The sequence below is a fragment of the Cnephaeus nilssonii genome (assembly GCF_951640355.1).
Source record: "Cnephaeus nilssonii genome assembly, chromosome: X".
NCBI classification, from domain to species: domain Eukaryota; kingdom Metazoa; phylum Chordata; class Mammalia; order Chiroptera; family Vespertilionidae; genus Cnephaeus; species Cnephaeus nilssonii.
In genome coordinates, this window is record NC_137071.1 from 22,355,177 (window position 1) to 22,366,761 (window position 11,585).

At 39.2% G+C, this 11,585-nt stretch overlaps 1 pseudogene across 1 annotated transcript; it reads left to right on the top strand.

The window, feature by feature from the left end:
- The first annotated feature begins 9,259 nt into the window (after positions 1–9,259).
- LOC307095986 (E3 ubiquitin-protein ligase RLIM-like) lies at positions 9,260–11,042 on the top strand (annotated as a pseudogene). Its single transcript has 2 exons — positions 9,260–9,271; positions 10,092–11,042. The product of its transcript is annotated as an E3 ubiquitin-protein ligase RLIM-like (transcript).
- Positions 11,043–11,585: the final 543 nt, after the last annotated feature.

Here is an 11,585-nt window from a genome sequence, read left to right on the forward strand (position 1 = left end):
CTTATGTATATACTATACTATAACCACTTTCTGAAATTTAATTAAAACATTTTTCCTGGAGTTTTAAAAACTAAAATTTGTTGTGATGATATTCTCATTAATAAAATTTTGAAACAAAAGATATTGAGGTCATCTGTCTCAAATATTTCATGAATAAAAATAACAAGACAACTGAGTACCAACCTAAGCTAAAATCAAAGTCACATACTGCTACTACAAGGCTCTGATCCCCATACTTGTCATGACCTTACAGTGGCTCTGCTCTGAATCTTCTTGAATTGCCTTCTATGGCTCAATTCTCCATTTCAACTTATTGGCTTTGAATTCATGTTTTGAGAGAGAGTTATTCCTGCCCTCACTTTGGAATCTGTATCTACTCTGATTCATTTGCTTCTCTTTTAGCTCAGCATTGCTGGTACTTTAGCCCCACTCAACCTTCTCCTCTTTACTTCATGACTGCCAATACCCCAATCTGGTTCAGACACTATTTTTTATTTCCACTGTCCAATTCTCTTTGTCTGAGCAACTGACTAAATAAAATTTTTAAAAAAGAGATTAAACTTTCTGAGTTTTTAAAAAAAAGTCTAGAGAGATTAAATGACTGGGCAAACAGTGGACTAAGGATTGGACTTCAACCTGGGTCTCTAATTTCTCAATCCAATCATCTTTCCTATATATTGAATTCCCCCAGTATATTGTATTTAAATGCATTGAATTGAAATGATGTTTGGGAGCATTAATTGTGATGTTTGGGAAAAATATTTTTAAAGCCTTTAACGTAGACAATAACTATAATGTTGTAGGAATTAGATGTTTACGATGAAGTACATGCATTCACATTGCACAGGAAATTTCAAAACTTAAGTGCAATTGACCTCTTACTAGGATCCAGAAACTACTCTTAAGCCAATGGTTACTAAGCTAACCAAATATCTGTTTAAACTTTTTAAATACACCACACATATATGCGCTTGTGCACACACACCTACTCACACTCATGAACACTGCTAAACTTATCCTAAAAATCTCACCAGGGAGCTAATAGGTCACCTTATCTCCTTCTTTATTAAGGTAACAGTGAAAGACATTTTACTTGCCACCAGGAACATTTTGTTTCTTAATATAAACCAAATGTTCAGTTGTACTTTACTTCAGGATATTTTCTCTTCATCTGAGAATCAAATGAGTATTATTGGGCCAAGGTATCAGATTACAATGTATAGTAAATATATGTAACAAATATAAAAATAGAGATATTTTAAAATTTTACTTTATTGCTTAAGGTATTGCAAATAGTAGTGCATATGTCTCCTTTTTTTTTTTTCTCTACTGACCTCCCTGCCGGCCTCCCCTACGCCCCCCCCCCCCCCGGCACTTGCCCTCATCCCCCCGCCCCCAGTGTCTTGCGTTTTGAAAGGACCTCATAGTAAAGAGAAATAGGAAATAATCACATTCAATTCATAATCAAATGAAAGTGATTCTTCATTTCTTTCCATTCAATTATACACAATTTCGGTGCCTAATAGTTAGTTAAAAAATAAATGACAGAAAAAATATGTTTTCTTATTTTTTCATAAAAGATTAAACCCAATTAAACTAAAGTTATATAAACATGTTAATTTTATAGAATGGAAAATAGCCAACGAGTCTTACATAGAAAATTTCTTAAGAATTACTTTTTTTGACATCTGATTAGATCACTGATCATATTACCTTCCTGTTGCAATTATAAGCATCCTTCCATGGTAAGTGACATAAAGCCTTCACAAGCTTAAATTTAAAAAATAAAACACACTGGTTTATAGATCTAAAAATCCTATGACACAAATAACTTCACATATTTCTCAACTTTTTTCTTGGCTATATGGCTCTTTCTCCATATTTGTTTTCCTCTGTCTCTTTATGTTGATTTTCTTCATGTTCATGGACACAAAATAGCCATGAGCATCTTTAGGTTTACATCCTACCAGCTTAGCAACCACAGTGAAAAATAATTTCTCATGTTCAGTAGTTTTAGCTAAATCTCAAATTTAACTCTTAAATACATGCTTGGTCACATACCCAGGCTTAAAACAATTACCATAACCAGCAATTTTAGATATGTTAATTGGACATAGATGCATCATCTGTCCTATCTTTTAGCCAATCAATGACAGTGACTTTAGTTAAACCTAAAACAACTGGACTGAGGTTAGAGAATGGGTTTTCCCCCAGGAAAATCAGGGTGCTATCATCATAAGTATGTTAGGTTGATGCTAAGCACCTAAAAACAAAATCCACTGCTTATTCTAAAAAAATAGCAAACATTTTTCCCTGCCTGTGTGACTCAATTGGTTAGAGCCGTGGTCGGCAAACTACGGCTCGTGAGCCACATGCGGATCTTTGGCCCCTTGAGTGTGGCTCTTTCACAAAATACCACGGCCTGGGCGAGTCTATTTTGAAGAAGTGGCATTAGAAGAAGTTTAAGTTTAAAAAATTTGGCTCTCAAAAGAAATTTCAATCATTGTATTGTTGATATTTGGCTCTGTTGACTAATGAGTTTGCTGACCACTAGGTTAGAGTGTTGTCCATGTACCAAGAGGTTGCAGGTTCCATTCCTGGTTAGGGCATATACCTGGGTTTCAGGTTCAATCCCTGGTCAGGGCAAGTATGGGAGGGCAATTAATCTCTCTCTCCCTCCCTCTTTTTAAACGTATCACTGGGTGAGGATTTAAAAACAAGACAAAGTTTTTTCACCAGTGTCCTATTTCTTATACACACACACACACACACACACACACACACACACACACCAATCAAAGGTCAATTTATACTCTGTGCTCCTTATTCCTTCTGCAATTAATTTAACAACATTTCCACCAACCTCAAAATTGTGGCCACTGTTGCCCAAAAAAGCCAAATAAGCTTAAGGATATTCCTTCTGCCTGACATAGTCTCTCTTCACCAACACATACCCAACTGCCAGTTTCCATCTGTGGAAACTCATAATAATAGTTAAAGAATCAGATTTAAATGCAATATCTCTCTGAAACATTTTCCAACTCCCGTGAAATAATCATCACACAGTCCTCACACTTACACAATGCTACATATATAAATCTATTACAGCATTAATATATTTTATTTTGATAGTTTCTATGTGATGTTTCCCTCAACTGGAGTGTGAATTACTTGGGAGTACAGACTGCTGCAACAGTTAACATACCTGTAGTGGCTAGGTCAGTAACTGACTCAATTTATGCTCAATGTACTAAATAAGTGAAATGGAATAATGTCTCAAATTTAGCAGGCAAATCTTATCATGAATAACCTAAATGAAGGAATTCTAAGACTGTGTTAAGTGATATGGGTAACATTAATGAGTCCAGAAACTCTCAGAGGTGTCCTTCAGATAGGATTGCAAATGAGCATTATTTTTACCAAGCCCTCTTGGCTACACGAACATCTAAAACCTGGAACAAAATTAGCAAAGTTAGCACTCATTACAGTAGGCAAAATAACTATTATGGATCTGTTTAAAAAGTGACTGTGATGTTCTGGCTAGTTTTGTTTAATTGATATTTATAATACTTATGAGAAAGGAAAACAAAAATGAAATTCAATGAATTTGTGGAGAATTCCTTAAGGCAGGGGTGAGAACATCCAGCCTGTGAGCCTACAAGGCCTGTAAAATCATTTGGTTGGACCCTACCAAGGCATTATGGTTGAGTTAATTAAATGTTTGACCAAATATAGCAGGTTAATTTTTAAGTTGATAATTTTGTATGACCCAAGAATGATATAAATATCCAAATGGCCCTTGGCAGAAAAATGGTTCCCCACCCCTCCAAAAAGGGATTCTCTAGGTGAGAGAAAACCTGCCAAAATTTTAATTTAATATATTTATTTAATTTATTTTTTAAAACAGGAGCTTGATGGATTATATAATGAAAGATGAAGCCACTAAGAGTTAAAAAAGGAGAGGACCCAGTTAAACAGGTTTAGCTATGGTCCAAGTAAATTACCAAAAATTGTGGGCTTCCTTAGTGAGTGTCTATGATTTAAGGAATTATTAGGAGAAAATACAGAGGTAAATGGGCACCTGAAAATGAGAATTGTTGCATATAACTATGACTTTGGCATGGCATATTGAAAAAGGCAGTCATGTGAAATGTAACTAGCTGCATTTGGGTTCTGTAATTTAACATACAGATAACTAGAGCATATCAGAGCCTGAAAAAGCCTCCTGAAAGCCTCAGAATAAGCTCACATGGGTTAAAGGAGATAAAGGACTGTGCTTGGTATACAAGAAGCCCTCTTCAATATTTGCTGCTTTGGAATGAATTGAAACCTAACCTGAATGTGGTCCCTATTTTTTACCCATGGAGAAGATCATGGTTGCCTAGGCAACAATTACTAGCATGCTTGGTATAAAGGTGGACTCACCAGAAGCTGCAGAACTGCCATGGCAGGAGAGGCGAGAGAAACATAAGCTAGGTGGGTCTGACTGAGTTGTGCCCTGACACTGAAGCAGAAAATATTTGTATTTCAAAGCCATTTTATAAAGGTCAGGTCATTTGTTAATCAAGATGGAAAACTCAGATTCTGTGTCCCATTGTGGAAGTTAGATGGACAATTGGTTCAGAAAGAAGGTATCTATTGTTTTGTAAATAACCTGAGAGAGGATCACAAGATTATGATGGATGACAATTTGATAGGCAAACTAGGTGAAAGTACAGAAGAGTTACAGAAAAGACTTCAACTGATTAAAAAACCCACTGGAAAACTCAGATTAAAATCTATAATAATCCTATCTAATAATAGACAAATATGCAAATTGACCATACCTCCAACACACCCACAAGCCATGCCCACAAGCCACACCCACCATCCAATCAGAGCAAGTATGCAAATAAACCCAAAACAAGATGGCTACAGCCACAGAGAGCAAGGTTTCCTAGGTAACAGAGCTTTCCGCCTGGCCTGGCCAGGCCTAAGCCTCCACTCAAGCTACAAAGTTTCAATTATAGAAGGTAAACAAATTCAAACAAATGGCGGCAGAATGGAGCTTGAGAGAGCAGGCCAGGGTTGCCGCCGGCAACAGGGGAAGCAAAGCTTTCCACACACCCTGGCCGGGCCCACCCGCTTAAGGCAACAAAGTTTCAATTATAACCCCAACACAAATGGCTGCAGAGGGAGCCCCAGGCTTGGCTCTGCTCCAGGCTACAAAGTTCCAATTGTAAAAGGAAAATAAATTCCAGATACCAGGGCCTCCGCTTGTGTTGCCAGGGGGCGTGGCCCACCTGCAAACCACCACAGGCCCCTCACTCAGGCCGCCTCATGCCCCAAGGGAACCCCACCCTGATCAGGGACACCCTTCAGGGCAAACCAGCTGGCCCCCACCCCTGTACCAGGCCTCTATCCTATCTAATAAAAGAGTACTATGCAGATTGATCATCACTGCAACACACAATATAGCTGCCCCCATGTGGTCAAAGATCCTGCCCCCATGTGGACACAAGATGGCCACCATAAGATGGCCAGCAGGAGAGGGCAGTTGGGAGGCACCCAGCCTGCAAGGGAGGGCAGTTGGAGGTGATCAACCGTGCGGGAGAGGGCAGTTAGGGGTAACCAGGCCGGCAGAGGAGGGAAGTTGGGGGCAAACAGGCTGGCAGCAGAGTGGTTAGGGGGTGATCAGGCTGGCAATCAGGAAGGCAGGCAGGCAAGCAGTTGGGAGCCAGCAGTCCTGGATTGTGAGAGGGATGTCCCAGGGATCGGGCCTAAACGGGCAGTCGGACATCCCTTGAGGGGTCCCAGATTGGAGAGGGTACAGGCTGGGCTGAGGGACAACCCCCCTCCGTGCACGAATTTCGTGCACCGGGCCTCTAGTAAAAGCATAATATGCTACCAAATGATCTTCTGGATGACCTTCCGGACAAAGCCAGGTCTGCACAGGCCGAGCCCCTTGCACAAATGTTGTGCATCGGGCCTCTAGTACAGGTATATTTTGCCTGTAAGGGAAATAGAATGGGGTGGATAAGGAACTTCATGACAGTAAATATCAGCCAGAGATCACACAGAGTGACACAAATTAATCTGGTGCTAAGTAACTTCTCATTTTAAAAAAAGGAACTGAAATTTACTTGATTTTTGGTGAGAATGTTGAGGTACATTTTTTTTTTCCGGATTCACATTAGGGCTCCTTTAATTGGGAAACAGTGTGAAATAACATATTGATATTTCACTTGGTTTTCCACCTCAATTGAAAGTTCCTCCTTGATATAACAGGACAACACCATTCTAACCAACTGAGCTACATGGCCACTACAAGTACTAATAAATTAATCCAGGAAAGTAGAAGGATATAAAAGAAATAATCAGAAATCAGTTTCATTTTTATATAGTAATAATGAACTACCAGAAAGAGAAACTAAGAAAACATTCCTATTCACAATTGCTTCAAAAGAATAAAATACTTAGGAATAAATTTAACCACGGATGTAAAATACCTGTATTCAGAAAATTATAAGATACTGAAGAAAGAAATTTAAAAAGATACAAATAAGTAGAAGCAATTCCTATCAAGACACCAGTGGCATATTTCACAGAACTAGATCAAGTATTCCAAACATTTATATGGAACTACAAAAGACCCCAAATAGCCATAGTAATCTTGAGAAAGAAGAACAAAGTTTGAGGAATCATGCTACTTCATAACAAACTATAACTACAAGGCCATAGTATTCAAAACAGCATGGTACTGGCACACAAACAGGCATATATATCAATGGAACAGAATCGGGAGCCAAGAAATAAACTCATGCCTTTCTAGTCAATTAATATTTTGCAAATAAGGCAAAAACATAAAACTGAGTAAAGATTGCCTATTCAATAAATGGTGTGAGGAATATTGGACAAATGCATGCAAAAAATAAATCAGACCACTTTCTTACACCATACACAAGAATAAACTCAAAATGGATTAAAGATTTAAATGTTATATTAAAACCCATAAAAATTATAGAAGAAAACATAGGCAGTAAAATCTCAGATATTTCTCATAGCAATGTTTTTTTCTGATATGTTTCCAAGGACAAGGGAAACAAAAGAAAAAATAAACACATGGGATTACATCAAACAAAAGTTTTTGCACAGCAAAGTACACCATCAACAAAATGAAATGACAACCTACTGAATAGGAGAACATATTTTCCAATACATCTAATAATGGGCTAATATCCAAAATGTATAAAGAATCATAAAACTCAACACCAAAAACAACAAACAATTCAATTAAAAAATGGGCAAAGGACCTGAATTGGCACTTTTCCAAAGAGGTCATAGAGATGACCAATAGACAAATGAACAGATGCTCAACATTAGAGATGCAAATTCAAACCACAACGAGATACCACCTCATACCTGTCAGAATGGCTACCATCAATAAAACAACAAGTGTTGATGAGGATGTGGAGAAAAGGGAACTATCATGCACTGTTGGTGGGAATTCAGATTGGTGCAGCCACTATGGAAGCAGTATGAAGTTACATAAAAAATTAAAAAATGAAACTGCCTATGACCCAGCGATTCCACTTCTGGGAATTTATCTGAAGAAACCCAAAACACTTATTCGAAAGAATATATGCACCCCCATGTTCATTGCAGCATTATTTACAATAGGCAAGATTTGGAAGCAGCTGTAATGCCCATTAGTAGATGATTAGATAAAGATCCGGTGGTACATTTACACAATAGAATAGTATTCAACCATTAAAAAGAAGGAAATCTTACCCTTTGTGACAGCATGGGTGGACCTGGAGAGCATTATGCTAAGTGAAATAAGCCAGTAAGAGAAAGACAAGTACCAATTTCACTCATATGTGGAATCTAATGAACATAGTGAACTAACAAGAAAAATAGAGACAGACTGGTAAAGAGCAGGCTGACAGGTGTGTGTGTGTGTGTGTGTGTGTGTGTGTGTGTGTGTGTGTGTTGGGGGGGTGAATGGGAGGTGTGGAGGGATTGAGCAAAAAAGAGAAAAAACTCATAAACATGGACAACAGTGTGGTGACTGCTGGGATTTGGGGAGGTGGGAGGTAGAAGAGTGTATAGGGGGAATTGGTGATAGTTGGAGACTTGACTTGTGGAGGTGGACACACAATATAGTGAACAAATGATGTGTTGTAGAATTGTGTATCTGAAACCTGTATAATTTTGTTAACCAGTGTCACATCAATAAATTCAATAAAAAGGGGGAAAAAGTTCCTCCTACTTCCTGAAATATTTTTTTTTCTGTATGGACATGTGACTTCCACACCAGCAAAAATAAATGTTTCATATTCTAATCAAGTAGTTTTTAACTTGGGGCATTTGACAATGTCTAAATATATTTTTGTTTGTCACAGGTAAGGGGTGGGTGCTATGGGCAACCAGTGGGCAGAGGCTAGAAATGCTGTCAAACACCCCATAGTGTACAGGATAGCTCCCCCAAACAAAGAATTGTACAGTGCCAAAATGCCAATAGTGTTTAGAAACCCTGCTCAAACTTCAGGTCTGGTGTTTCTATCTGTTTGATATAGAGATTTTTACTATGTAATGAAGAGGATACTAAAATAGTTTGGTTCTTGAGTATGCTCTTGTATGTACTCTGCTAGGTTCAGTCTATTCATTTTATCTAACCTTCAATTTCATGTCAATTAAAATCTTGGTAACAACAAGAAGTATTCAAATACTTTTAAACCTATAAACCTTCATTATATTTTGGGTAATGGCTACAATAGTCATATATTTTAAAAACAACTTTATATATTATCAAAAGCATTTAAGTCAAAAGCCTAGAAGTTATGTTATAGACTGAGAATTACATAATAATGTAAATTGAACTAAAATAACAAGCACTGTGCTTTAACTGGTGTTTGCCTTGTTTAACTGCATTTGTATTTTGACAGTAGAGTGAAAAAAATGTTGACTTTTGACATTCTTCCCACAGTGGTACACAAGGCTGTGTATATGATGAAATGTTGAAAATAGACTTTCTCCAGATTCCTTTTTTTAAAACAAATCTCAAAGTTATCTAGGATTATCTCATTCTTTTCATACGGAATATAAACTTTCTTGCCTTTGCTTGTCAATTTACAGTGTAGTTTACAAAATATCTTATATAATAAAAGGCTAATATGCAAATAGTCTGAACAGGGAATAACCGAACAACCAGTTGCTATGACATGTGCTGATCACCAGGGGGCATGGGTGGAACATGGCAGACATCGGCTAAAGTGGGATGGTGGAGCAGGTAAGTGGGGGGTGCCAGACCAAGGCAGGTTGCTGGTCGCTGTCATTGGGGTGAGCCTCTGGTGGTTACTGAAAATTCTTTGCTCCCACACACCGCGGTCACGCCCGGTGCTCACACCTGCTGCCAGTGACAGGACCGCTTGCACCCGCTGCCAGCACTGGCCCTGCTTGCACCCACAGCCAGCGCTAGAGCCACCGCTAATATCTGCTGCCGGCGCCCAGCGCTGATCCCGACCACTCGGCACCATCAGCAGGTGCAAGTGGTGGCTGCTGGCCACAATCACCCCTGAGGACTTCTCCACCTCCCCCTGCTCCTTAGGGGCAATCAAGGCAGCAGCCGCCGCTGCTTGCACCCGCTGGCTCCAATTGCTCTGCGCTGTCAGCAGGTGCAAGCAGGACTAGCGCTGTCAGTGTGTGGGAGTGGTGGCGGCAGGAGCAGGGCTGCTGGCAGACAGGGGACTGGGGGGGGGGCATGGCAGGAGGGGGCACTGTCAGTGTGTGGGAGCGGTGGTGGCAGGAGCAGGGCTGCTGGCAGACAGGGGACTGGGGGGCATGGCAGGAGGGGCTGGGTGGGGGCATGGAGGATGGGCTAAGACCCACCCCTGTGCCCACCACAGCCTCGAGGCCCACAGTTCCTTTCAAGGTGCACGAATTCATGCACTGAGCCCCCAGTTAATTCTATAATTGTGAAAGCTGTTTACAACATCTGAATATTTGTCATAATTTTTATGTGTTTTGAAACAAAGTTTCAGAGTGCTATTTTATGATGGCTCTGATCTTGGTAGTTACTTTCTGAGTTCCCCCTTTTTCTTTGTTAACAGGTGAAAAAGACTCTAGATGATGTGTGTAGCAGTGACCCTTTAATATATTGGCTTATCTCTTTCAAACAAACTGAAAATGTGACAAGTGGGCAAAGAGAACACCAGCCTTTGAGAGAAATGAGCCAGGTTAATCCACACAATGATTTCAGATTCAGTTCAGAAATAAATTTTAACCTTAATAATGGGAGTCCAAATGCAGAGAATGAATATGCGCCATCTACAAGACTTCCCAGGGGACAAAATGGACAGCAGCCAAAGTCATGTGGAAAATCCACAATCTGAAACAAGATTTATAAGACAATCTAGATCAAAACCAAGTATAACTGGAACACTAATGGAAGTCCCGCCTACAAGAAGTCAGCAAGAAGCAGAAGCCCAGACCATAGTGGAACCAGAGCAAGGACTGAAAGTAAGTCACCTCTACATTCACTGGGTGAACTTTTACAAAGATTCCATCACAGTGTATCATCTCCAACTTTTGAGCAGGCTTTGTCTAAATGGGACACATATTTTTTAAAAACTCAGTACCAAGAAACACTGAGACAGCAAATAATTGGACTTGAATTGGAAAATAGGGATCTTTTTGCAAGTTCTGGACCACAGAATGCCATTCAAGGAGAAAACAAGTGATGGTGAATCTTGTGAATTGAGACACATAAATCCAACCATATCCTTTGATACTGAAATAGGGTGTGTTCATCCTGTAGCATATTCTGATAGAGACAGCATAATTATTAGAACTCAGATAACATCCGACACCAAATAACACTGTCACTTTAGAAAGTGAACAAGGAGAACCTAGGCATATGTTTTCACATTATGAACAGGCAGGCATGAGAGCTTATGTCAGTATCATCAGAATACCCATTCATAGAATTAAATACTGGTTTAAGTGATACAACATCTGTTGCAATTCAAAGCATACTAAGGCAGACAGTGACAGTGATTTAAAACCTAGTCTTTCAGCCCCAAGTCAAAACATAGAAAGGGCAGTCACCAAATGGAAGAAATAGTTCTCATGGTAATAGTAGTTCTGGTTCCAATTCAAATTCTAACTATGCTTCCTGTTCATATTCTACATTGACTTCTAGTTCAAACTCCAGGTATATGTTTAGTTCCAGTTCTAATTCGATGTCCAATTCCAGCTCCAGTGATGAAAATTCAGAAATTTGCATACTGTTCTCTGAAAGAAGATGATAACCAAACTCATCATCAGAAACCAGAAGAGATAGTAAATCTATGACCCCAGTAATATTTGATGAAAGTTACTTTTGGTGCTCCCTTGATAAGTTTTTTTCTCTTAAATGATAATCATAACCATCCTACAGAACTCAGCAAAGCACAGATTGACAACTTGGCTATATGATCTTTTGTTGAAAATGATACATTATAATTCTGTAGCATTTGCATTACAGAGTACACAGAAAGCAACAAGCTTTGCATCCTACCTTGCTCCCATGAATATCATACCCACTGCACTGATAGCTGGCAGTC